A 23,689-nucleotide genomic window follows, 5' to 3' on the forward strand; every position below is an offset into this window, starting at 1 on the left:
CTTCCTTATCTCACTGATTAGGTGGGTCAGTCCCCAAACTACAAATGTTATCACATTCCAAAAATTAATTCTTAAGTTAGTCACTTAGAAATCCAAAAGCATTCTCCCATAGCCCAACGTAGTAAATGGTGATAGCTACCTCAGGCCAGCCTGCAAATGCCAACTCATCTCAACTACACCAGAAAGAGTCTTCATGGGATCCCCAGACCTCTCAGAGTCATTAAATAAGCCAATGGAGCACCCTTGAAACTGAAGTCCCTTTGGGACTAGTATCCTGACCTCTCAGAGCCAAGGGAGGGGCAGAGAAGGAAAACATATCAGATTCTGTCTGGGTATTTTCTGTGGCAGGTAGAGGGAGGCTTAACTGGGACAGGTGGAATGAAGCAATATTTCTCCCAAAGTCAGGCAGATATTGGAGGAAGCGAGATGGTGTAAGGAGGAAGCTTTCTGCTGTGTTCATAAGAAAAGATGCTGAATTTAGGTGGCAGAACCTGACTCTTGGAACATTAGATATGCCACTATAGTGTCCAACAGAATGGACTAAGTTTTCAGCAAATATAACCATTAAAACAATAACACCTTCCTCTCATTTCTACTGAGTATAACCATGATAATACTAATACTAATCAAAGAAAAACACAACCTAAAAATCTAGGCATAAAGACCTTATCAATATACTCAATTCTTACCAAATGCTTGCTAGAACCATAGAATTTTTGCACTTTAGGAAGCCTTGGAAGTCATCTACCCCAACATCTTCATTTTAAAAGTGAGGTCACCAAGGGAAGGAAAAGTTAAATGATTTCCAGTTACTAGAAGACAGAAATCACCTGATGCCCATTGGGAAAACCATTTCGTGTTCCTCTTACATAAACTTTGGTTTCCCTTCTTCGAGGAACCTTAATTTCTCTGTATTGATGTTTCACATGAGAGTTGAACCCTGCTCGCAGCCGGAATGGTTGTTTTTCTGAGGGAAAGTATTAATAATTTCAGCCCAAGCATCTTCCTTTAAACTCTTAATTGCCAGGAGAGAATATTTCCCTTTTTCTGTAAGGAAGGCCATCATTGGCCCTGACCATCAGGCCTTCGGTAGCTGATTGCAAGCAAGTGGAAGATGAAACTGGCAACAGTCGAACTCGGTCCGTTTGCTGACCGTTTGCTGACCACCTGACCAGCGGCTGATCTCCACATTTCGAGTCAGCCCCAGCTAAACTTCTGGAGCTTCTTGCCAAAGGCTTCTTAAAAAGTCCTGATTATTTTTTCCTACACACACTTAAGAACCTCATTAAACATGAGAGAATGTTTTTAAAACAGTCAAATGCCATTTTATCCATAGCCTTGCATGTTGGAGGTTATAAACTCTTAATATTCAACAACAGCCTCTGTAGGACCTATGCCAGAGTACCAGAATGAAACGAAAAACCACTGGCAATGGTGCAGTAATGGTATCCCATTACCAATGACGATCTTAAGTGGCAAAAACTGCAAAAGGATGTTACCATTAAAATAAGTGCGTGTGCCTTCCATATTCCAGCAAAGAGGTTTCAGAAGATGGCTAAAGCTTAAAGTAGCTGGACGAGGAAGGGGCTGCTACAGCTTAGGATGCCCTGCCTCCTTGCATCCCCTGGGCTAGTTCTCAAACTGCAAGAGAAGAGACCCTAAAATGAAGATTATTTCGTTGGCAAACACCATAGTGTTAGACATGAGTATCTGTCCGAAATCAGTTATTGTACTCTCTGAATATTTGGAGAAACTATCTAACCACTATTAGCCTTAGTTTCTTCAGTTGTAATCTGTTGATAATAATTGTGCCCTTGTACAAGGATTGCTCAAAGGATTAAATGATTCAAGGCTATGCATTAGAATTTGGCAAAGCAATGAGCACAAGTAAGCGCTCAATGTACGTTAGCTATTTTTTTTTTTTTTTTTAGAAAATCTGATTAAATAGGATGCCTTGCAGAGTTCCCCACCACCACTGGTATCAACTGAAATTATAATAACTTGCTGTCCCTACCACCCAGAACTAAAATTGGGAGGGAGTGTGGTGGCGGTTGGAGACTGGGAGTGGGAGAAGCAATCTTTTGCTTCTCCAGCATCTTCTTTCCTTCTTCAGGCCACAGAGCTTTGGACGCAATGTGCTCACGTTCATGACTGGTCCTTATTAAAATGCGTGATGGCCCCAGAACACCAATGCTCACAGGGATGCGGTAACCGGGCAGTAGTGTTTCACATTGCTTAGCGTGGTGTGAGTTTAAAGCATGAATACGCTACCATCACTCTCCCCCTCAGAGCCCCTGACACTCGAGGTATCTGCTGGGGACTCTTCCTCTTTGAGACATCTGCCCAGACCTCCCGTGGAACTAGGGGATACAAAGTACCTTCCAGCCCAGGGAGGAACCTGTCCTTACGGCTCCCGGCCTCCGCCTGCCTGCCCGCCCCTCAGAGCAGAGTCCCTCTGTGCAAGTCTCTCTAATCTTCAGCCTGCAGGGCCCTTGGTCCCTCTCACACTATCCCTGCAGGGACCCGCCTCCTTCACAGCCCCCCACCTGTCTGCACTGACCTTTGATCCTCCTGGGTGCTCTCATCCCTCCTGTCCTGGCCCCGCAGACCTCCTGTCCTACACTTCCCCAAACCCTTGTGATCTGAGTCATCTCTGAGCTCATTATCTCTGCTTTCCTTGAATACATAGATACATTTAATAAAAACAAACAAGCAAAAGGCCTTAATTTTTTTATGCACTATTCCCTAATTATAAATTCACCTGACCCAGATGAATCTGTTTCTGTTTCCCCTTTTGACAGACCCAAATAGACACGTGCAAGTTAAAGACAGCGCCCAGAGGCCTGCAGAGGCCCCTCATTACATTTGCCGTAACTCTGGGGCTAATTTCATTCTATAACAGTCACCTCCCAGGAACCCTCTGTGGAGAATCATTTCTTTTCTCTCCATTTGTTTTGGAGGGGCAGGGTCACTGACCACTGGTGCTGAATACTGATTTTGTAAAATACACAGTGGGAACTTCAGACCTAGAGATGCTGCTGCTCTTGTTGGTGAAGCTGTTCAAGTGAAATTAGTTAGGGCCATTATTAGGATCCAGGCATGGGATGAAAGGAGGACGTGAGGTAGGCCATTTGCTTTGGGCAAGACTGAGGTTGAAATAGGGACCCAGAGGGGGCCAGGAGTGAGAAGCAGACAAAGGCCACAGACGGTCTCCCAGCGGGAGTGATGAGGCTGGAGGCCTGCGCTGCAGACACAGCACCAGGTCCAGCAGGACCCGGGTGTGGAGCCCGCACTCGGCAGCTTGGAGATGACAAGGTGGCCGGGGCACCCTCCAGGTGGCTGTGGCTTGATTCAGCACAGGTCACGACATAATAGTTACAGGAAAGAAATGAAGGTGCAGAGAGAATTAGGGGCTTGAAGGGGGTCTATCCATGACAACGGGTTAACAACCCCTCTCTCGTGAAAGGTTCCCAGAATTTTTAATGACAGAAAGCCACAGACTACACATGGACAGCACACTGCACTCTGTTTCTTCTTGGGGTGCCTACAATTTTCTTAGAATCTTCTGAGTTAGATGTAAGAATAACATTCTCTGTTAGCTTTTTCATTTTCTCAATAGCCCTACGAGGTAGGTATTTTTAATTAATTAATTTTCTTTTTTATTGACACATATTACATGGAAATATTTTGAGGGTACATATGACAATCTGGTACATTCATATAATCACATCAGGGTAACTGAGATATCCATCACCTTAAATCTTTATCTTCTCTTTATGCTACCAACATTCACATTATTGTCTTCTAGCTATTTTGAAATGTATAATCAATTAATGTTAACTATAGTCATCCTACTGATCTATCAAACACCAGGTTTTATTTCTTCTATCTAAGTGTATATTTGTATCCATTAATCCACCTCTCCTTTTCCCCTCCCCTCTGCCTTCCTGGCCACTGGTAACCACCAATGTACTCTCTCTCTCTCTTGCTTTTTCAGCTCCCACATAAGAGTGTAGACATGTGATATTTGTCTTTCTATGCTTGGCTTGTTTCACTTCACATCATGATGAGGTACAAATTTTTAGCCCCTTTATATTTGAGGTAGGAATGTTAATATAAAGATGAGAAAACTGAAGCTCAGAGACACTAAGGGACTTGCCCAAAGCTGTCTAGAGCTAGTGGGTTGGAGAGTCAGGATTGATCCGCGCATTCTGACTCCACAGCCAGAGCCCTTTTCGCTAAGTCCCAGCTGCCTACCACAGCGGACACACGGTCTCTCATGTCCTCAAGGGCAGCCACTGACCTCGGAGCCATGACGGTCATGCCACCGCACAAACCAGCAATGCTGTTTTGAATGTTTGGGTGTGTCTTGGAAACTGGAAGAGTGGACTCTGCAGAAGTCTATTTTCATGACAAATGGAGGAGCTCCCTGGAGGAGAACTGCCCTTCAGGAAAGAAGGAATCAAACAAGTTCAATCAATTAACAGAGCTATAGTCATAGGATAGGGGGAGCAGCTGAGAAGCCACCATGATGGCTATCACTTGAACCTCTCCCCAGCCTGGCCTGGGGTCCTCAGGGAATAAGAAAGCGGGAGATGTACATAAAAACTGAAGGAGCTTCTTCATTAAAAACTTTAGAAGATATTATGTCTTGAGCATCCAGCTTTGGTCACGATGTACAACATAATTGGGGATAAGAATCTCTCTCTCAGACACTTCACCACAGACCACATGGAAGCTTTGACATCGTGAAGGACCCAGTGTACTTGAAGAAGGCGATTAGTGTGCACTGTCATCTCCACAGGGGGGCTGTGGTCTCAATGGCAGAGGACAGCAGGGTCTGAAAGAGGCCACCGTGCAAGGCAGATGCCATGTCAGCTGCAGGAAGCAGCAGCCATGCCTAACACACAGTGGTGCCTAGTGCAATCACAACAGTAAATGGCGGTCACACCCAGGAAAAACCAGGAAACCCACAGAAACTGGCAGCCATTCTTAGCAAATATTGCACTGTAACTGATTGTGAGCCTGCAATAGACTCTCCTGAGAACTCCCCAAATTGCATCAGGGAATGATGATCTTCTGGGAGATTTTGGCCTTAAGTGAGTAGGAAGAAGCAAGACTCGATGAGATCTGGACCATTACTGATATTACGCATTCGCACGGTGGCGAGGCCTGGGGAAATCAGTGTTACACGTAATATTCCTACTAACTGCATTTGTGACGTCTATAATTCAGACAAATCCCAAAGCAGACCTGAATATACTGGATAAAAAATTATGCAGCTCACGAATCCTTAGCCCTCAAGAGAATTTCAGGCTGTACTTATCCTTCAACCAAAAATGTGTTCAGCACCCTCCCTCCTTTCTGAACAAAATGAAGTGGGCACTAATGACCGTGCCAAATGTGCTTGTTTTTCTCACACTCGTCTTTGGCCTGTGCTTCCTAATTTGAAGCCACTCCTCACCAGTTCCCAAAGGGCTCCAGGAACTTATCCTCTGCACCTCTCCCCCCAACAAGCACAGGTTAGATAAGCCCTCCTGCTACTGCTCTTCCGGCTGCCCTGTCTATGGTTTGGCCTCTTATCCGAATGGTGTGTTCCACTGGGGACTCTTCACGCTCTGTCTTAGCACCTGAGTACAATCAGTAAGTGATCTCTCCACAATCAGACTTTTTAGGAGGAGGAAATGGGAGAGGGGCAGCAATTTTAATTCCTTTGAAATCTATGTCTTAACTCCTTCATGAAAGTGGAAAAGAGTTAACGCTTTTATTAACTCTATGCTCCTGAGTAAAGACCACCTCCGTTTCTATGGCAACAGGCCAGCAGATGCCTCTACCGAAGTGGATCCACCTCTATGCATTTGCAAAAGCGCCTCTCCACTAAATTAAATGCACAACTAGAACGAGCTACCACCGGAACACACTATCATCCCTCAGCTAATTCCATTACTGAGATCCCCCTCGCCTCCCCTTTCCCCCAAAAAACCCAAGAGGTCACAAAGATTCGGTGGCATCCAGGAAAATGAAATATTTTTATACCCATACATTCCCATCAAGAAATCCCTCTATAATTGGCTGATACAGATATCATTTTTCTCACAAAGTTGTTCAAGACAATTGAGTAATCAGAAGAAATGAGGCTAAAAATAAATAATGTTAGCCACGGATGGGGAGATTTAACTCCGCAAAATGCTGGCAAGTGCTTCTCTACTCTCCAAGCCTCAGAATACACAATGCCCCTCTCTGTTCAGCCATGACAATCTAATTCAGGTTTTGTCCTCCCAGGAGGTGATCACTGAGTCCAGATGGACACCGCGCTACCTCGTTGTCCTGGGCATCGAAGCCAGACTGCACTGCAGGTGTGTGCTGAAATTCAGCTCCATTTTTCTACTGCCAGCAAGCCTCACCGTGGGGGGAGCTGCCTCACACCTAAAGCCAGCTCCTGGGATAGCTGGGTAAGGCCAGAGCCCTAAGATTCCTTGGGCCACGCTGATGTTTCAGGACTTAAAAGAGCAATTAGAGCCCAGCTCTGCTAACTCATCAGAATTCAGATTATGTACTGGAGTACATAATTATGATCGGAACAAAACAAAAAAGTTTAACAGGAACGAGTGCACTTAGTAAAAAGAAGCTGTGCCCAACTATATTGAGCAGAGGGGGAAAAAAATCTAACAATATTTAGCAGATAAGCTGAGTTGGTGCTGTAAAAAGATCAGGAAAAATTATCACATCAGGATATGTAAACTTCAGAGAGCACAGTAGACATAAGAAAGTGGTTATCATCATCAACATCATCAAAACATGAGCTAGATTTTTTTCCAGAGAAAGAAGTCAGGTTGGGCCAGGGGGAAAAAAAAATAGGTTTAACCCTTGGAAGAACTGAATTTGACTTTGTTGTGTACCTCTACAACGTACTTAGTATTAAACTCTCTGAATCTTTGTTTTCTAACTTGTAAGGTGGGAATAATAATAGCACATAATTGTACTGTTGTACATGTTGGGAGAATGCAATGAGATAATGCATAGAGAGAACTTTCTGGTGCATGGTAAGCAGTAAAAGTTCAGTATGTTTTGGCTACAAATAAAACATCTATTTCCGATATCTCCAAAGAAAGATAAATGAAAACATAGAAGGTTCTCGTAGAATGATATAAACTTTAAATGTTGCAAAACATGTGCACCCCTGAATACCTGACCAAGTACAGACCCATAAAGCTGAGGACCCCAGTCTCTGAGGCTCAGCCTGGGTCATCAGACTCCTTGGATATCTTTCTCTTTAACCTCACTTTGTGAGTGGAGGGAGGAGGACCATAGGGCAGCATAATTGTGACCACAGGGCACAGACATGATCAACTGTAGCTGGGCTTGCAAATCACCAGACAAGCCTTTCCCTAATTTGGGGAAAGCTTTTAGGACCATTTGAAATTGAAATGTCCATTAACCTTGAAAGCAGGCAATTAGTAATGCAAATATTAAGCCATCTCATAAAGGAAAAAGAAAAAGATCAACTCATTTACAAAACCTTTGAGATAAACAGACTTTTTGCAGCACATCTAGGCTTTTCTATCTGGTCAGTCAAAGCACCCACGCATCACTCCACCACTTGATTTTCCATTTCCCTGCAGGCTTGGGAGCATGAACTGAAAGACCCTAAAGTCCATTCAATCCAAGTTTCTCATTTTAACAGATGGGGAATTGAGACATGAAGAGATTAAGATATTTTCCAAGAACTCAAATTTAGTAGCAAACTGGTATAAGATCCCAGTCTTCCTAATTACCTGTCATGCCTGCCTTTTTCATTCCCACTTCAAAGATTTTATTTTGACAAGGAATATGGTTCCTCTACTTCTATCTATTTAGACTAAGAGCTCCTTAAAGGAGGATAAAGCATCCAGCTTTTGTTTTTCTCACTCACAGCAATAAATAGATGATTAAAAATACAGCTTTAGTCCATTCAGGCTGCTATAACAAAGTACCATAGACTGGGTAGCTTATAAGCAACAGAAATTTATTTCTCACAGTTTTGGAGGCTGGGAAGTCCAAGATCAAGGTATTGGCAGGTTTGGTGTCTGCTAAGGGTCCATTTCCTGGCTCATAGATGGCACCTTCCTCACTTGGTAGAAGGGGAAAGGGGTCTCCCTTGGGCATGTTTTATAAAGATCCCACTTATGAAAACCTGCCCCATGACATAATTACCTTCCAAAAGCCCTAACTCCTAACACCATGACCTTGGGGGTTAGGATTTCAACATTAAATTGTTGGGGAACACAAACATTCAGACCATAGAAAATACTATAATTGTACTTTTACTAAAATGATAGTGGAAAGTAGAGAAACAAGTTTCCATTTGGGTAGGGATTTTTTTTTTTTTTTCTGTTTTGCTCACGTTAGACATAACTGTGCTTATAATTTTGAAAAATCCCTAATGGTTCTCAGAATATGTATAGAACCTGTCTAGCCTTTTCCAAATAGGTCCAATTTCATGAAAGTGGGTAGAAAACTACATACTATTTTGAGTAAATTGACAACCAATTGGTCTCCATTTCCATATGGGATTAAAAGCTATTAAATAAGCAAAATTCAGCAAGTATTTCCTGATCCATGAGATAGAGGTAATGTTCTTATTTAATGGGTTTAATTACTCTATAAACAGACTTTACATGACCTTTATGCTTAGAAATCTTACAAAATAATGTTCTCCACTCTGAGTGGCTCAGCTATTCTCCCGCATGAAAACACAAGCTGGATAGACACCCTCCTGTGATGCTTTCTGCCCTTTCTTACTTTCTGCTATTTCATTACAGTGATATTCCAATAATATTTAATTCTTTTCCATTATTACATCACCTACTTCTAATCACTTGCAGATTCCAATTTGTAAGAAGCCTCCCAACCTACTCAATCAGAGTCAACCCTGAAGTCACAAGTGTGATTCAGAGGGTCTGGGGTGGAGCCCAAGATTCTGTGTTCCTAGCAAGGTTCCAGATAACACTGAAGCTGCTGGTCCTCAGACCCTACTTTGAATAGCAAAACTCTAGAAGGTACCCCATGACCCACTATCCCCATCCCATCAGAACCATTCCTGACTCACTGCCCTTCCTCAGCAACCTCTTTACTAAACTGTTTTAAATGGCTTTTGTGTGTTTATTTCTAAATGAATATATGGTTGTAGTGTTGTGAAAAAGAGCAAATGGTGTCATTCATTCACTCACTAAAAATAAAAGGTGTCAATTTTGCATTGTACCAGCCCCTAGGGATACAAAGGTGAATAACACACACTCTTATTTGCAGTTAGATGTCTTGGTCCACAAGTCACTAGCTGATTGACTGTGGGAAAACCACCTAATTGGTTTATGTTAGTTTTTTTCTTCTGTAAAATAACAATGTTCACCTCATCAGATAGTGTGAGTATAAAACAGAACTACGTACATAAACTCACAACATACTCCAAAATATGCTATAAGAACGTTTGACTTGCTTTTTATTATAATGTAGATGCCATTATTATTATCTGTTTAGGCTCCTCTCTTATACTGTAAATATCCTTAAGATAAGAAATGATATCACCTGTATCCTCTTCCACCAAAACTAAGTCTTTAGCATAGTTCTTTACACTCTACAGGATTTAAATTCTTTTTCCTTAAATGTCTGATCTCTTTTATTCCCATCGTTGGATAAGCAGTACATCCTAGAACACTTCCACAGGAAAAAAATGAACCAGATGGATGTTAGAACATGCCCTCCTGAAAATCTCTGTTCTGGATGGTCTATCCCTCTAAAGGCTTCCTTGAACTTCCATTGATCTTGGAACATTTCCCACAATCACTGGTGCTCAATATGAATTCATCAAATGAGTGAATTAATATTAGGATTTGACATTTGTTAAATCCAAGATAATATTGACAAGATTGGGAACGGGGGCTACAATCTGCAGCCTTTTTTCCCTTCATGAACAATTGCCCGGAGTCAGGGCAACCACCCATCACAGCCCCTGGAAGCTGTTCTGAGGCCTTTATACCATGCATTGGATGCATTTATGATTTGTACACCTGTTCCTTACGAATCGTGGTCACCGATGTAATTGACACTAATTAGCCCTTCCCACTCCAGGCCCCCACACAGGGCCAAAGGCTAAATAAGACCAAATGTATTCCACCTCTAAGGGTGGCAGAGGTGAGTGACATGATTTGGCAGAAGGTGGAGAGGAATTTCAAGCTTTCGCCATTGTTCCCTGTGTCTCTTTTGCTCTGGTATTACACTGTCCTTACATTTCTAGGGACTGTCAATCCAGCACCAAATCCACTCAGGCTGAGGCACAGCCACCCGTGAGGCTTTCAGATCACAGGACACCTGAAAGATTGCTAAACTGTGATCTCAGGGTGGGACCCTTGGGCAGCTCTTGCCCACTGCCTTCTTCTCCAGGTGCTGTTCCTGCTGCCACCACAGACAAGATTAACCAGAAGGTTATATTTAAACTTCCAAGAGGCACTGCTGTGCCATTATGGGTCTATTTAAAATCCTCTGGGCAGCTGCAGTACATAATAACAAATCAGCAGGAGGGAGAGAGGGAAGGGAGGGGAGGGAAAGGAGGAGGGGTGGTGGTCAGGAGCATCTTGGATTGTTTCTGTGAAAAATGCTCTGTCAAAAGATGGCAGGGGGTACACATAAGTTAAAGATGCCACCCAGGGTAAGAGTGAGGGAGAGAATGAATCAGGAGAATGTGCTAAATGGTGCTAGGGAGGGAACTTAGGATCCTAAGATGAAGATCTGCCAGACCTAAAACCTCATTGACTCCCTGGAAGATGTCACAGCTCCACATTACTCTATTTCTCCCAGGGGACCCTATCGAACAGTACCAGCTATCCCTTCAGCGTTGATGACAGATCAGCACCAGAATATAAAGAGCTCTGATAATGGGAATACAGAGCAGCTCCCCCCACACCCAGCGGATGTATGCCACCTTCCTTCTTGGTCCAGCATCCAATGATTCACCCAGTGGGAGGTCCACCATGTTCCCTTAAAGAACATTTCTATTGAAACAGCCTTAAAGCCAGATGACTTACCTACAGCTGGGCGCACCCACCCCAGTTTCTGCTATCCTTGTCGGGTCTGAGCACAAGTCTTTTTTAGCTTCTCCTGGCCTTCTCCTATCAAAGTCCTGTGGGTACTATAGAATATTTATGATGTTCCTTCAGCTGTAGAGCACAATCACATTCATTATCATCTCCTAGCCCCACCATCGCTGGCAGTGTTTGTTAACCTTAGTTTGATTGACACTATCCAAACTCCAGACCGTTTTTATCACTCTTTGCTAAAGTTGCTTTGGAGTTATTAATGTTTCTCCTGATTTTTTTCCTCATGTATATGTTTACTTCAGCTTAGTTATTAACCACTATTTAAATCTCCACTAATTGTCTAAACTATCATCCCTTGGTGTTTCTGTATAGTATTAACATCTCCGAACTCACAAGTGCAGAAGTGACAAGATGCAACAAACAGGGCATCCTGTGCAGCATGCTGTTAAAATGAAGACAACAGTTATTTATTGCTGGATCAATGTTGCTTCTATGGATGACCAAAGTGGATGTCACAGGTTAACATATTTACTATGAACATAAATCATAAGACTTGGATGTCCACAATCATCCAATAAACAAAATAAATATCAAAAACTCACTTTCTATTGCCTAGACGTATCTTAAATGTCATGCCATCTTCTGATGTAAATATGTAAGTAAATGATATAAGGGTTGTAAGAGGCAAGGTCTATGTTATTTACCTCAAAAAGAATATTCTATTAGATCAGCAAGTGTTAACAGTTTATATAAATTAAGAATAATTTCCTCAAGGGGCTTTATTTTCATTTTCTAGTTTCTGGTTGAATGCCTAACTAAGTGGGAGATTTATAAAATTATCTGCCCCTACCAAAGGAAGAGTAGGCAAACAATACACATGATTTGTAGTAAAATAAAATCTGCCAGAGCAACATATATTTATTGATTATAAACATTGATTTAGTATTAAGTTCTATATAACCACAGTCAATGTCCATTAAGCACATTATGTGAAACATGTTGTGCAAATGTTACCAACATACATTGGCTACATAAGACACCATGCCACATGTTCAGATCACAATCTGTGATCCCTATATCAAAAATTGATTTATTATCTGGTGTTAATATCCTTCCTTCTTTTCATTCCTATATCTTTCTTTATAAACATTAGGAGCTCAAAAGATAAGACTTCCAAAAAAGAGAGCTAGTAAGAAGTTAGAGCAACTCCAGGATGTGCTATACCAATAAGCCCAACCTCCCAAATGACCAAGGGGACAGAAATATTGTCCCAGTCTGGCCTATAGAAATAGCTTTACCATCCCATATGAAAACTGCCTTGGCCAAATGAGAATGGCCTTCTCAATAAGAAATACAGCAAGGACCCTTCATACTCCGAAGAATTGCTTCTGGTGAAGTGATCGATGAAGAAATCATACATAACAATTCCACGGTGTCAGACAGGAAAAACTTGACAAAAGAAATGCAGCCCTGAGCTATCCCTTATTCAGCCTCCACCTGAACTTTTGCTGACTGCTCAGCTCATCACCAGAATTCCTAGCTTCCTTTACTATCTTACATGTCACCCATCTTCTGTTGGGTTAATCATTTTAGTCTGGTCCCTGGGAACTTCTTTGAGCTCTGTACACATGGCTTAGACAAGATGTGTCACCTATACTCTACTGACTGCACTAAGTCTGGGTGAGCAGACAGGGAACACTTACCTTGGTTCACCCGTCCTTCTATTTGTTTGGTTCCCATCTATTCACACACCCGCCAGATGCTTACTGAAACCCTCCTTTGTGCTGGGTGCTCAGGATACAAAAAAGAATAAGATATGATCCTGCCTTGAAGGAGTTTGAAGTCTAGCCAAAGAAACAAATGTAAACAAAGAATAATACTTTACTAAATGAAATCATGAAGACAGACACAAGGGAAAGAAAGGAAAAAAGCTTCCATTTGAAAGTACCACCAGAATAAAAAAAATTCACAAAAGCAAAAAATAAAATGGCCAATAAGTATATTTTAAAAGTTCAACTTCACTAATAAATGAACTAAATAGAAATCTAAACAATAACGTTTTACCTTCTTAAATATGCAAAGATATTTTTCATTATTGCAAAGGTATGTTATGTAATACTCCCATACACTATTGATAAACACACAGACTAGTTTAAAATTTCTGAAGATCAATTTGATAATAAATATTCAAAACCACAAAATGTTGATATTATTTGACCAAATGAGTTCAGTTCTGCAAATTTATGCTAAAGAAACAATTTAGGATAGACAAAAAGATTTATCTGCAAAGATGTCTGTCATTATATTATTTGTAAAATCTCTCAATTTAAAAATAATATAAAATACTGAACAGTAGGGAACTTGTTATATTGCAGAATTCTATGGGGCCATTAGAAATGATGTAGAAAGATGTTTTTGATGGGAAAGGATAATCACATATATGAATAAATACAAAAGAATTTATACTTATATCTCCATATAAAAAGGATGGATACAAAACAATATGTATACTATGACTTCATTTTTATTTTATATAACACACTGAAAAATGTTCAGAGTGCTAACTACTATCTGGTGAGATGATGTGTGGGTTTTTTCCTGATCTTCTAGTTTTTCTCCAATATGTATGTATTGCTTTTCTAACAAGAAAACTGATTAAAGTGATACAGCTGACCCTCAAACAACATGAGTTTGAACCGTACAGGTCCAGTTACATGTACTTTTTCTTCTGCCTCTGCTGCCCCTGAGACAGCGAGACCAACCCCTCCACTTCCTCAGCCTACTGAACTGGAAGACGGTGAGCATGAAGACCTTTATGATGATCCACTTCCACTTAATGAATAGTAAATATATTTTCTCTTCCTTAGGATTTTATTGATAACATGTTCTTTTTTCTAGCTTACTTTATTGTAAGAATACAGTACATGATACAAACTATGTGTTAATCAATTGTTTATGTTATGGGTAAGGCTTCTGGTCAACAGTAGGCTATTAGTAGTTAAGTTTTTGGGGAGTCAAAAATTATATGTGAATTTTCAACTGTGTAGGATGTCAGTACCCCTAAATCCCACCCTGTTCAAGGGTCAACTGTACTTTTAACTTCAAAAGAAAATGAAGCCCCTGTTACGTGCCAGGCACTGGGCTGGGTTCTGTGCACACAAGCTCTCTATTATTCCCAGCACTACCAAGGATCACTGAGATGAAGTGACTCACCTAGTCCAGACAGTAACTAGCAGAGTAGAGATTAGAAGTTATGTTCCAAAATTTCTGCTCCCCTCCCCATCTGGTTAGTCCATTACACTTGTTCTTTAGAATTAGATTTTTTAAAAACTCTATGTTTAAAAAAAGTGCTCCATATGAACCAAACCAAAACACCTTTTCAACTAATGTAAAAACTATAATAAAATTCAGGAGATTGTGAATAGGCATAAAAATACTTTTAAAAGGTTTCTTTCACTTTATATATGAGCACACAGCAAATCACCCTAAACCCTGTGGTGAGAGGGGACAGGGGTAGGGAATGGAGAATCCAAAATGAAGACAGACTTGTGTGGGAACAAAATGCACATGGATAACCCACAGCCAAATGCAAACTGATGTCAAAAGCCAACCCAAATGGGCATTTGCCCTTCTGCCTGTGAACCTGAAGTTTTGTGTGTCCCAATCAGCCATTTTGTGCCTCTCTGCTCCTATTTAAAGTACAGTACATGGAACTATATTGTGCAAAATATGAACTGCCCCTTCACTAAGTGCTTTATTCATTATCTACCCGTCTTTGTCTTTTTCGCAACTTGCCAAATTATATCTTCTCACTAGAATATGCATTCCTGAGTGGTCAAGTATAAACCTGTCAACTTTCACCTCTCCTTTCTGATCTCACTGTGCCTTGTGGTTTCTGCGGATCTCTTTTCTTTTTGTTAGTGAGATATTTTTAGATAAGAAATCTTTTAAATGCTGCTTTAATCCTCTATGGCCTGTTTTTTTTTTTTTTTTTTTTTCACCCTACACTGCATTACTTACATTTTATTAAATTGATTTTCACTGTCTGCTCTTCTCACATCGCAGGAAGATCAGTGCTTTGTTAGCGTTTGAGACTGCTATTCCTAACATTTTTGCTTTCATGTATTCTTATGCCTTTTAGGTTTTCCACAATCATTTAGGATTCACTACAATCTACACCCACCTATTTTTAATCCCTTTCTCCTGTATCTCTTCAACACAAATCCAAAAGCAAGACACCTGGACTCCTCATTCTTGAAAATTATAACATTTCCATATTTGGTCATGCTGGCGCCTCCACCTAAAGCCCTCCTCTTTGTCCTTATCCTTGCCCACGGAAATCCATGGGATTCAAATACCATCTCCTCCAGTGTGCCTTCTCTGGTCACACTAATTAAAACTTCCCTGTGAATTCACATACAACAGTTTTACAGCTCCTGCAGTGTTTCTCGTAGAGATTTATATTATGCGCACTTGATTACGTCTTATCTCCTCCAATAAATTCTAAACTCCATGAAGTCTAGAAGAGTGTCTTGTAGCAATAATGCCTTGCCTATAATAGGTACTTAATAAAGATTTTTAAATGATTGAGCAAATGGACCAAGCAGATTTCTCTAAGATCCTGGTCATGAGTGCTGGGGAGAATGTGCACAGAGCGGTGTCTCAATTCACATGCACCTCGCTGTGCTAACGCAGAGTTCATGGGTTTACTGGTCATGAAGTTACTCTCTGTCTTATTTCCAACACACACACACACAGCCTTGCTGCTTGACTATTAATTTCAGTCTGATCTGGCCTTGATTTAATTTTCCCTATATATATTTATTTAGGAGTCAATTTATTTCATCTTTTAGCAATTATTTAGTACTTTATGTTTTGAAAGAGCTTTGTAACCATTGATTATTCTTTTATGAGGCAGATTGGTATTGTCATCTCTATTTCACAATTAGTGTTACAGCTCTTTTAAAATTTGTCTAGCAGACTGTCTGGTTTGCACCGGGAACCTGCTCCCCGTCCCCAAAAGAAAGGCCAGAAAGGTTCAATGACTTACTGAGGTTTAAAGCCAAAGCCAATATTAAAACCTACAGCTACTCAGCCTCTTGTCCACAGATTAACCCACCTCACCATATTTCCCACCAAAAGCCAGGGACCAGCATAATGTAACCTAAACAAGGTTGGATCTAGAAAAACCTGAAGGTCAAAATTTCAAATAGTTATCCAAAACTACAAAAGTGCTATTGCGGCCGGGTGCGGTGGCTCACGCCTGTAATCCTAGCACTCTGGGAGGCCGAGGTGGGCGGATTGTTTGAGCTCAGGAGTTCGAGACCAGCCTGAGCAAGAGCGAGACCCCATCTCTACTAAAAATAGAAAGAAATTATATGGACAGCTAAAAAAATATATATAGAAAAAATTAGCCGGGCATGGTGGCGCATGCCTGTAGTCCCAGCTACTCGGGAGGCTGAGACAGGAGGATCCCTTGAGCTCAGGAGTTTGAGGTTGCTGTGAGCTAGGCTGACGCCACGGCACTCACTCTAGCCTGGGCAACAGAGTGAGACTCTGTCTCAAAAAAAAAAAAAAAAAAAAAAAAAAAAGTGCTATTGTTTTTTTCTTTAAAAGTAATGTTCCTCAATTCTAATGACAAGCACAACAAAAAGGGAGATGTCTGAATTCCCATTGTGAGGTGTTTGCTTTTCTAAGAAACAAGAAGCCTGCAGGCTCTTCTCATTTATGTTATTAAAAATCTAAAAAAAATATTCACTTGAAATTCTTTGTATTTATTTTTAATTGACAAATAAAAATTGTACATATTTATGGTATGCAACATAATGTTTTGATATATGTTTACATCGTGGAATGTCTAAATCAAGCCAATTAACATAAATATTACCTCACATACATATTCATTTCCTTTATGTGTGATGAAAACATTTAAAATCTACTCTCTTAGCAATTTTCAAGTATACAACATCTCATTATTAGTTGTAGCCCCCATATTGCACATTAGATCTCCTGAGCTTATTCCCCCAAGTCTAAATGAAATTTTGTATCCTTAGATCAACATACCCCAATTCCTCCACCCCCAGCCCCTGGTAACCACCATTCTACTGTCTGCTTCTATGAGTTCAACTGTTTTATAATAGATTTCACATATAAGTGAGATCATGGAGTGTTTGTCTTTCTGTGCACGGCTTATGTCACTTAGCATAATGTCCTTCAGATTGATCCATGCTGTGGCAAATGACAGGATTTCTTTCCTTTTTAAGGCTGAATAGTATTCTGTTGTATACACATACCACATTTCCTGTATCCATTCATCCACTGATGGACCTTCGGTTGACTCTGTATCTTGGCTATTGTAAATAATGCCGCCATAAACATGGAGGTGCAGCTATCTCTTTGACATATTGTTTACAATTCCCTTGGGTATATGCCCAGTAGTGGGATTGCTGGGTCATGTGGTAATTCTATTTTTGGTGTGTTAAGGAACTTTTATACTGTTTTCCATAGTACTAATTTACGTTTCTAATCAATGGTGTGCAAGGGTTCCCTTTCTCCACACCCTCACCAACACTTGTCTTCTCTTGTCTTTTTGATATAATAGCCATCCTAACAGGTGTGAAGTGCTATCTCACTGTGGTTTTAATTTGCATTTCCCTGATGATTAGTGAGGTTGAGCATTTTTCCATATACCTGTCGGCCATTTGTATGTCTTCTTTTGAGAAATGTCTTTTCAGTTCTTTTGCCCATTTTTAAATCAGATTATTTGTTTTCCTACTTTTGAGTTTTCTGAGTTCCTTAAAAATTCTATATATTAACCCCTTATCAGATGTATGCTTTTCAAATACTTTCTCCCATTCTATAGGTTTGTCTCTTTTCTCTGTGGATTGTTTCCTTTGCTGTGCAGCAGCTTTTTAGTTTGATACGATCCCATTTGTCTATTTTTACTTTTGTTTCCTATACTTTTGGATTCATATTAAAAAATATTTGCCCAAACTAATGTTATGAAACTCTATCCCTATGTTTTCTTCTAGTGGTTTTATAGTTTCTAGTTTTATGTTTAAATCTTTAATCCATTTGACTTGATTTTTATAAATGGGGTGAGATAAGGGTTAAAATATTCAGTTCAAATTCTAATTTGAGAAGTCCCATCTGCCACTTAAAACTCCTGAAAGTACCTTGTAAATTATAATACTTTATACAAATGTAAGGTCCAGCATAATGTTACAGTTTATTTCCCTGCAAATCCCATTAGATTGCTTAACCTTCTTGACTTTCTGTCTTGAAATTTTGCTTGGTATTAATGAACAGAGTACAAGTTCCTTAACATTTCTGGGGATGTTTTATGAAAAAAGGCCTTTGGATTAGAAGATTTCTACAGTGACCTTCTGTCCAAACATGCCACAGCTGTATGAGTGTAAGTGACTACCGTGCTCTCATTCCCCTGATGGAAACCTTTCAGGACCATGAGTAGCTGTTGTGTGAGCAATTTCATAAAGTCCTTCACACCACTTCATATAAGAGGCCCTAGAAAAATTCCTGTGACTTTCTGCATTAGCTCACTGTTCACATTTCACTTCACGTGATGCCCTTCTCCTCCTCTCGCCTCCCCTCATCTCGCTGACCACATTCCCCTTGCCTTCCCTCTTCTAGTGCCAGTAAGTAAGCTTTCCCAGGCGAGGACAGAATCTCACCACAGCGAAATTTGCCTCAATTTCAATCAGCAACAGAGAGGGAAAAAATGTCCAAATTAAGCTGCTTGATTACGGAAATTAATCTTGTCATTTAGCGTCCCTGTTCTGCAGAACAGGGCCTTTGATTAGCCTCCTTGTTTCAGAATATTACAAGCAGACGTTTATTAAGCAGAAAGCACTTTTTTTTTGTAGTCAGGCAAGTCAGAGGGAAAGTAAAGGTGCCAAGAGGCTTCTGAAAGAAGGGCACAAGTCGAGGACTATCTGCCTGCTTTCACGTCCAAGTACCCCCGGGCAAGGCTATCATGGAATCAGGACCTCAACCAACCCACCCAGCTATGGATGGCTCCTCTGATGAGAAGTTTAAGAAGCAGAAAGGGAATCCATAATCTGTTATCCTTTTGGTAAAGGAAGGAGCCCCTTGACCTAGAGACAAATAATGGCTATGGATGGTATGATGCACTGTAAAGTTAATTGTGAATGTGTGCAGAACCTGCTACCTTTATAAGGCCACATGCTCTGGCAGTTCTGAATTATGTTAGTGTCTAGGCAGAGAAGCCTTAAAGATTGTATAAAGACTGCATGGGTGCTTTTGTTGGGGGAGGGAGGGGATATTCTCTCTCTCCCATCAGTGTGCACTGGCATTTTTAGATTTTGAAGAAGTGCTACCTGGTAGGGGGTGATTTGCTGCATAGCATGTGTTCTAAATCTCAGAGCTTCTGGGGCCACTTTGAGTTTGGCGGTAAAAGGGGAGTTAGGTATGACCTGCTCCCAATTCACGCAACTGTCTGATAGAAGGGTTTTTCCAGTGCCAATAGCCTGACCTAAACCACTCCAGAGGAAGCCCAGCACGGAGCAATGGAGCAATTCAGTGCAGAAGCCCCAGTACTTGACTGGAATTGCTCAAGCTACCCTCAGCCGATAGATAACAGAATGCTCGGAGAAAATCGGTCATCAACAAAAATGAAATGAAACAAAAACAGCTTGACAACAGAGTCTGTCTTCTTTAGTTGGACCTAACTTCTCCTCAGGACAAGAGCAAAGAAACAATCAGCTCTTGACTAATACCAGTCTCAGAAAAACTAACTTCCTAACTTCCCAAATAAGCTCACCATTTACTTCAACTCTCTAAGACACAGCATGGCAGCATGGCAGGAAGACCACAAGGTTTAGGGGCCCAGAGGCCTCTGATCAAGTCTTGGCCACTGTGCACTAAACATGTAGCCGTGACTGAGGCACTTCATTTCTCCGAGCTTTGGGGTCCTCATTTGTAAAATGAAAATAATAATAACCTCATTGCAAAGGCTTTTATGAGGGTTAAAAAAGATTATAAAGTATGCCTGGTATCTAATTCTATAAGAGATATTAAATAAATAATAGTAATTATCATTACTCAAAAACCCTAAAATCCTAATCTAAGACAGAGAACCACTGGCCAGAGATAAAGAACTCAAAGTGAAATATTAGCCCAGAGGTGGTCGCCATGAAGGTTCATTTTAAAAGGGTTCGGAGTGGGGGGAGAGGAACTAAGTAAGCAAAGCCCACTTGGAAGATGAGTTCTTCAAAGGCAAGAATAAGTTGTGACCAGTAGTACCAAATGAATACTCAATAAATAAACAAACCTATCTCAATTGGCCTCTTGTTCCACTTTGTGCCCTCACCCCTACCACCTAAACTTCTTCCAGCATTCAGCGTACTCTTTTGTAAACATGAAGCCCTCCAGGTCCTTTTCTTCACACTTAAGATATGATCCAGACGTCTTAGCCTGCTCTGTGGGCCTAGTTTGCCTCCCTGACCTCATCTCTCGACCCTCTCCCTCCTCTCTCTGCATTAGCCAGGAGCGCTTCTGGCTCTTTCTAGAACTGCCAGACTCATTTCTGCTTCAGAGCTTCTCTGCTTGCTGTTCTCTGAACCTAGAAAGCTCCCTGTTCCTCCCCACCCTTCAGGCTTTAGGTCAAACACCATCTCTTCCCTGCCCATCCTGTTTAAACAAACTTCCTCCATTATTCATTATCCTCTTTCCCTACTTACTTCCTTCATAATACTTAACTCTGTCTCAAATCATATTTTTTGTGTATTCTGTTTTCTGTCTCCCCCACTAGAAAGTTCCATAAAAGCAGGGATTTTGTCTTGTCTATTCAGTAGCCGCAAGATTTCTAGCCTGTAATGGCACGCGGTAAAAATTTGAATAAATGTAGTTGAGTGAATCCATGGTCATTCTAAAGGGTTTTATTATTGTGCATGGAGCCTGCATATTTTTCCAGCAGCCTGCCTCCCTGAGAAGTGTAATAATCCCCATCACTACGAATGAACAATCAGTTTGTATGTCTATATCCCAATCCACCCTGAACCTGAAGGCAGATTCTGTGTCCTCTTCCTTAATAGTTTCTGCACTCCTAATGCCTACACAGTGTCCGACCAAAGTGTTGATTTCTCTTAACTGTCAGATGAATCAGGGAACAAGAAATAATACTCACTCTGCTACTATCAACATATCCAAATCCTAGGCGAGTTGCTCATATTGTATCACAGAAAACCTGTCTGTTCCTCCTTCCCTACACCCCTAGTACAACTCCATAAGCAACAGTCTACCTCCTGGTGGGAAAGTCTGACTCTACGAACTGAATTAAGGTGCCAGTGAGCAATAAAACATTAGCTACACGTCACACTGAGGAGGCTTTATTTATTGGGTGCAGTAGTGAGATTCACTCCTCTGATCAAAAGCCATTGCCACCTACAGTAAATGGCCAATAACAGAGCCCTAACTTCAGTGAAATGGACATTGGACATGTGTAAGTATTTGGGGAAGGGAAAGTAAGGAAGATTCCAAAATAGAGTTGTTAGTATGAAAACCAAATTCTGTTGCCCTATTCCCATTCTGCAAGGGATAGGCCCTATTTCCAGATGACAAAGGTCCTCCCTATGCCAGTACAATGATGTTCTGTACAATACTACTTATCTGAGTGTCACAACGTGAATTTTCCTTCACAAAGCAGAACACTCTGAGCTTAATATATGAAGCTGCAGGATCTGGCAACTAACACAATAGCTTGAGAGAGTGGAGAATGACACTAAAGCTTCTGGTTTGGGATTGGGCACAGAGGTCATCTTTTAAGGGATATAAGAAATAGAGAGGACATCAAGAGAAATATATAAATGTGGAGTAGGCATCCTTAGCCTGGGGTTTATGAATGGACCTCAAGTGATCCATGAATCCCCTAAAACTCCATGCAGAGTATAGTAAGTGGATACTTATCTGCAAAAGGGGTCTATAGCTTCTGTCAGGTTCTCAAAGGACCCCGTGACTCATGGCCACTGTTTTATAGAAGTCTCAAAGAAAAAAAAGCACATATGTCCTGTGACTCTTAAGATATACTGGTGTTCACAGGCAGGGTCAAATTTTTCAGTCAATCAACCAATCAAATCTCCATAGAAATCGATTGAACAACTATTTACTAAGCCCCAAGCAGTATACAAGACACTATGCAGCACCGCTACTATGTTTATGTCCAACAGCAGAAACTGCAAGAAAATGTTAGGATGCTTTCTCTTCTATGTGGGAACAAAATTCTTAGCAATATGTTGACTGAAATAACTTCTGGGATCAAACATTTGGACTGAATTTTATTTGCCTATTATATTAGCATTTCCCTCTACATATTCTCCTTAATCTCTATTTTCACCTGTATGTATCATTTTTTTCACTTCTCCTCTTCTCATCTTCAACTAAACCTATTTCAACTTTGAACATTTTCCATGAGCAAAATTCTCCTATAGTTCTTTGCATTCAATAAAGGAAGACTAGTATAAAATCCAACAAATAAAAAGTACAAATGAAATAAAAAATTCAGGGCTTTTTATTCCATTAAATCTGAGGAAGCTGCAAGAGATTAGATCATAATGTCTGAAAGAAATGGAAAAGAGGAAGAGAACTAAGAAAAGGAATGGTAAGATCAGATATGTTGATCAGGGTGTCTATTATAGACACAAGATATTTAAAACCATGAAACCATTTGCATTGGGAATGGAAAAATAATGGACTTGTCCTTAAAGTGACAACTGTAGAGATCAGTAAAGGCATTTCAAGAAGCACAGCATGATGGTATCCAGACATTATTAGTACTTACAATTTGGTAAGTCATTGGAAAGTTTGGGGAAATTTTATGCAAAACTGGAAATCAAAAAAAGTATAGACCAAGCAATAAAGCTATTTAGAGTCATCCATTTGAATACTGAGTATCAGAATTATGATATAAGGGCAGAATAAGAGTGAGGCAAAAATGGGAACCAGATGGCAAAGGAAGCACGTGAGAATGTTGTAAATCCCAAACAGTGCGACACTTCTGGGACTCTGGGCACCAAGAACTGGAAGCAGGATACGGATAAAATGTTTGGTGGCAGCAATAACAACAAGAGCAGCAGCAGCAGCAAAATAATAGTAACAAGGATAGCTAACATTCATGAGCACTTACTATGTACCAGCACTTTATACAGATTCTCATTGCGTCCTAATGATCACTCTATAAGCTTCTGCAGCAAATGAGGAAGCTGAAGGTCAGAAAGATGAAAGCACTTACCAAAGGTCATTTCTACAGGACTAGATCCAAGCCTGCCTAATTCCAAGTGCTAATTTATTCAATAAGGTGCAAAAGAGAAAGGCAAAAGATTTATTCTACAATCTGAAGAGAAACCAGAGTATTAATAAGATGCAAAAGTAGTGAACAATTTAGAATTCACTCCTTTTTGGAGTACACACACATCGATAAAGGTGTGTCCAATCTCACAAAACAGGTAATAAAATTACCCTTTTCAAGTTGTTTTCTTTTTATCCTGGCCTTGCTTTAATTAAGCTGAACAGCCTCTTTTTGGGAGAAATTTGAAAATCACAAGACTGGCTGGGTGTGTGCCTCTGTGCACACAGCTCCTCCA

At 40.6% G+C, this 23,689-nt stretch overlaps 1 protein-coding gene and 1 non-coding gene across 2 annotated transcripts in view; one reads left to right on the plus strand and one right to left on the minus strand.

Moving 5' to 3' along the window:
* Positions 1-23,689, minus strand: part of GRIN2B (glutamate ionotropic receptor NMDA type subunit 2B) — a 292,729-nt gene that overhangs the window by 216,963 nt on the left and 52,077 nt on the right. The gene's annotated exons all lie outside the window — the stretch shown is intronic.
* Positions 16,019-16,078, plus strand: LOC138397761 (U7 small nuclear RNA). Its single transcript, XR_011235871.1, has one exon. It is a non-coding gene; the product is annotated as a U7 small nuclear RNA (small nuclear RNA).

Source organism: Eulemur rufifrons, chromosome 16 (genome assembly GCF_041146395.1).
Source record: "Eulemur rufifrons isolate Redbay chromosome 16, OSU_ERuf_1, whole genome shotgun sequence".
Classification (NCBI taxonomy): Eukaryota; Metazoa; Chordata; class Mammalia; order Primates; family Lemuridae; genus Eulemur; species Eulemur rufifrons.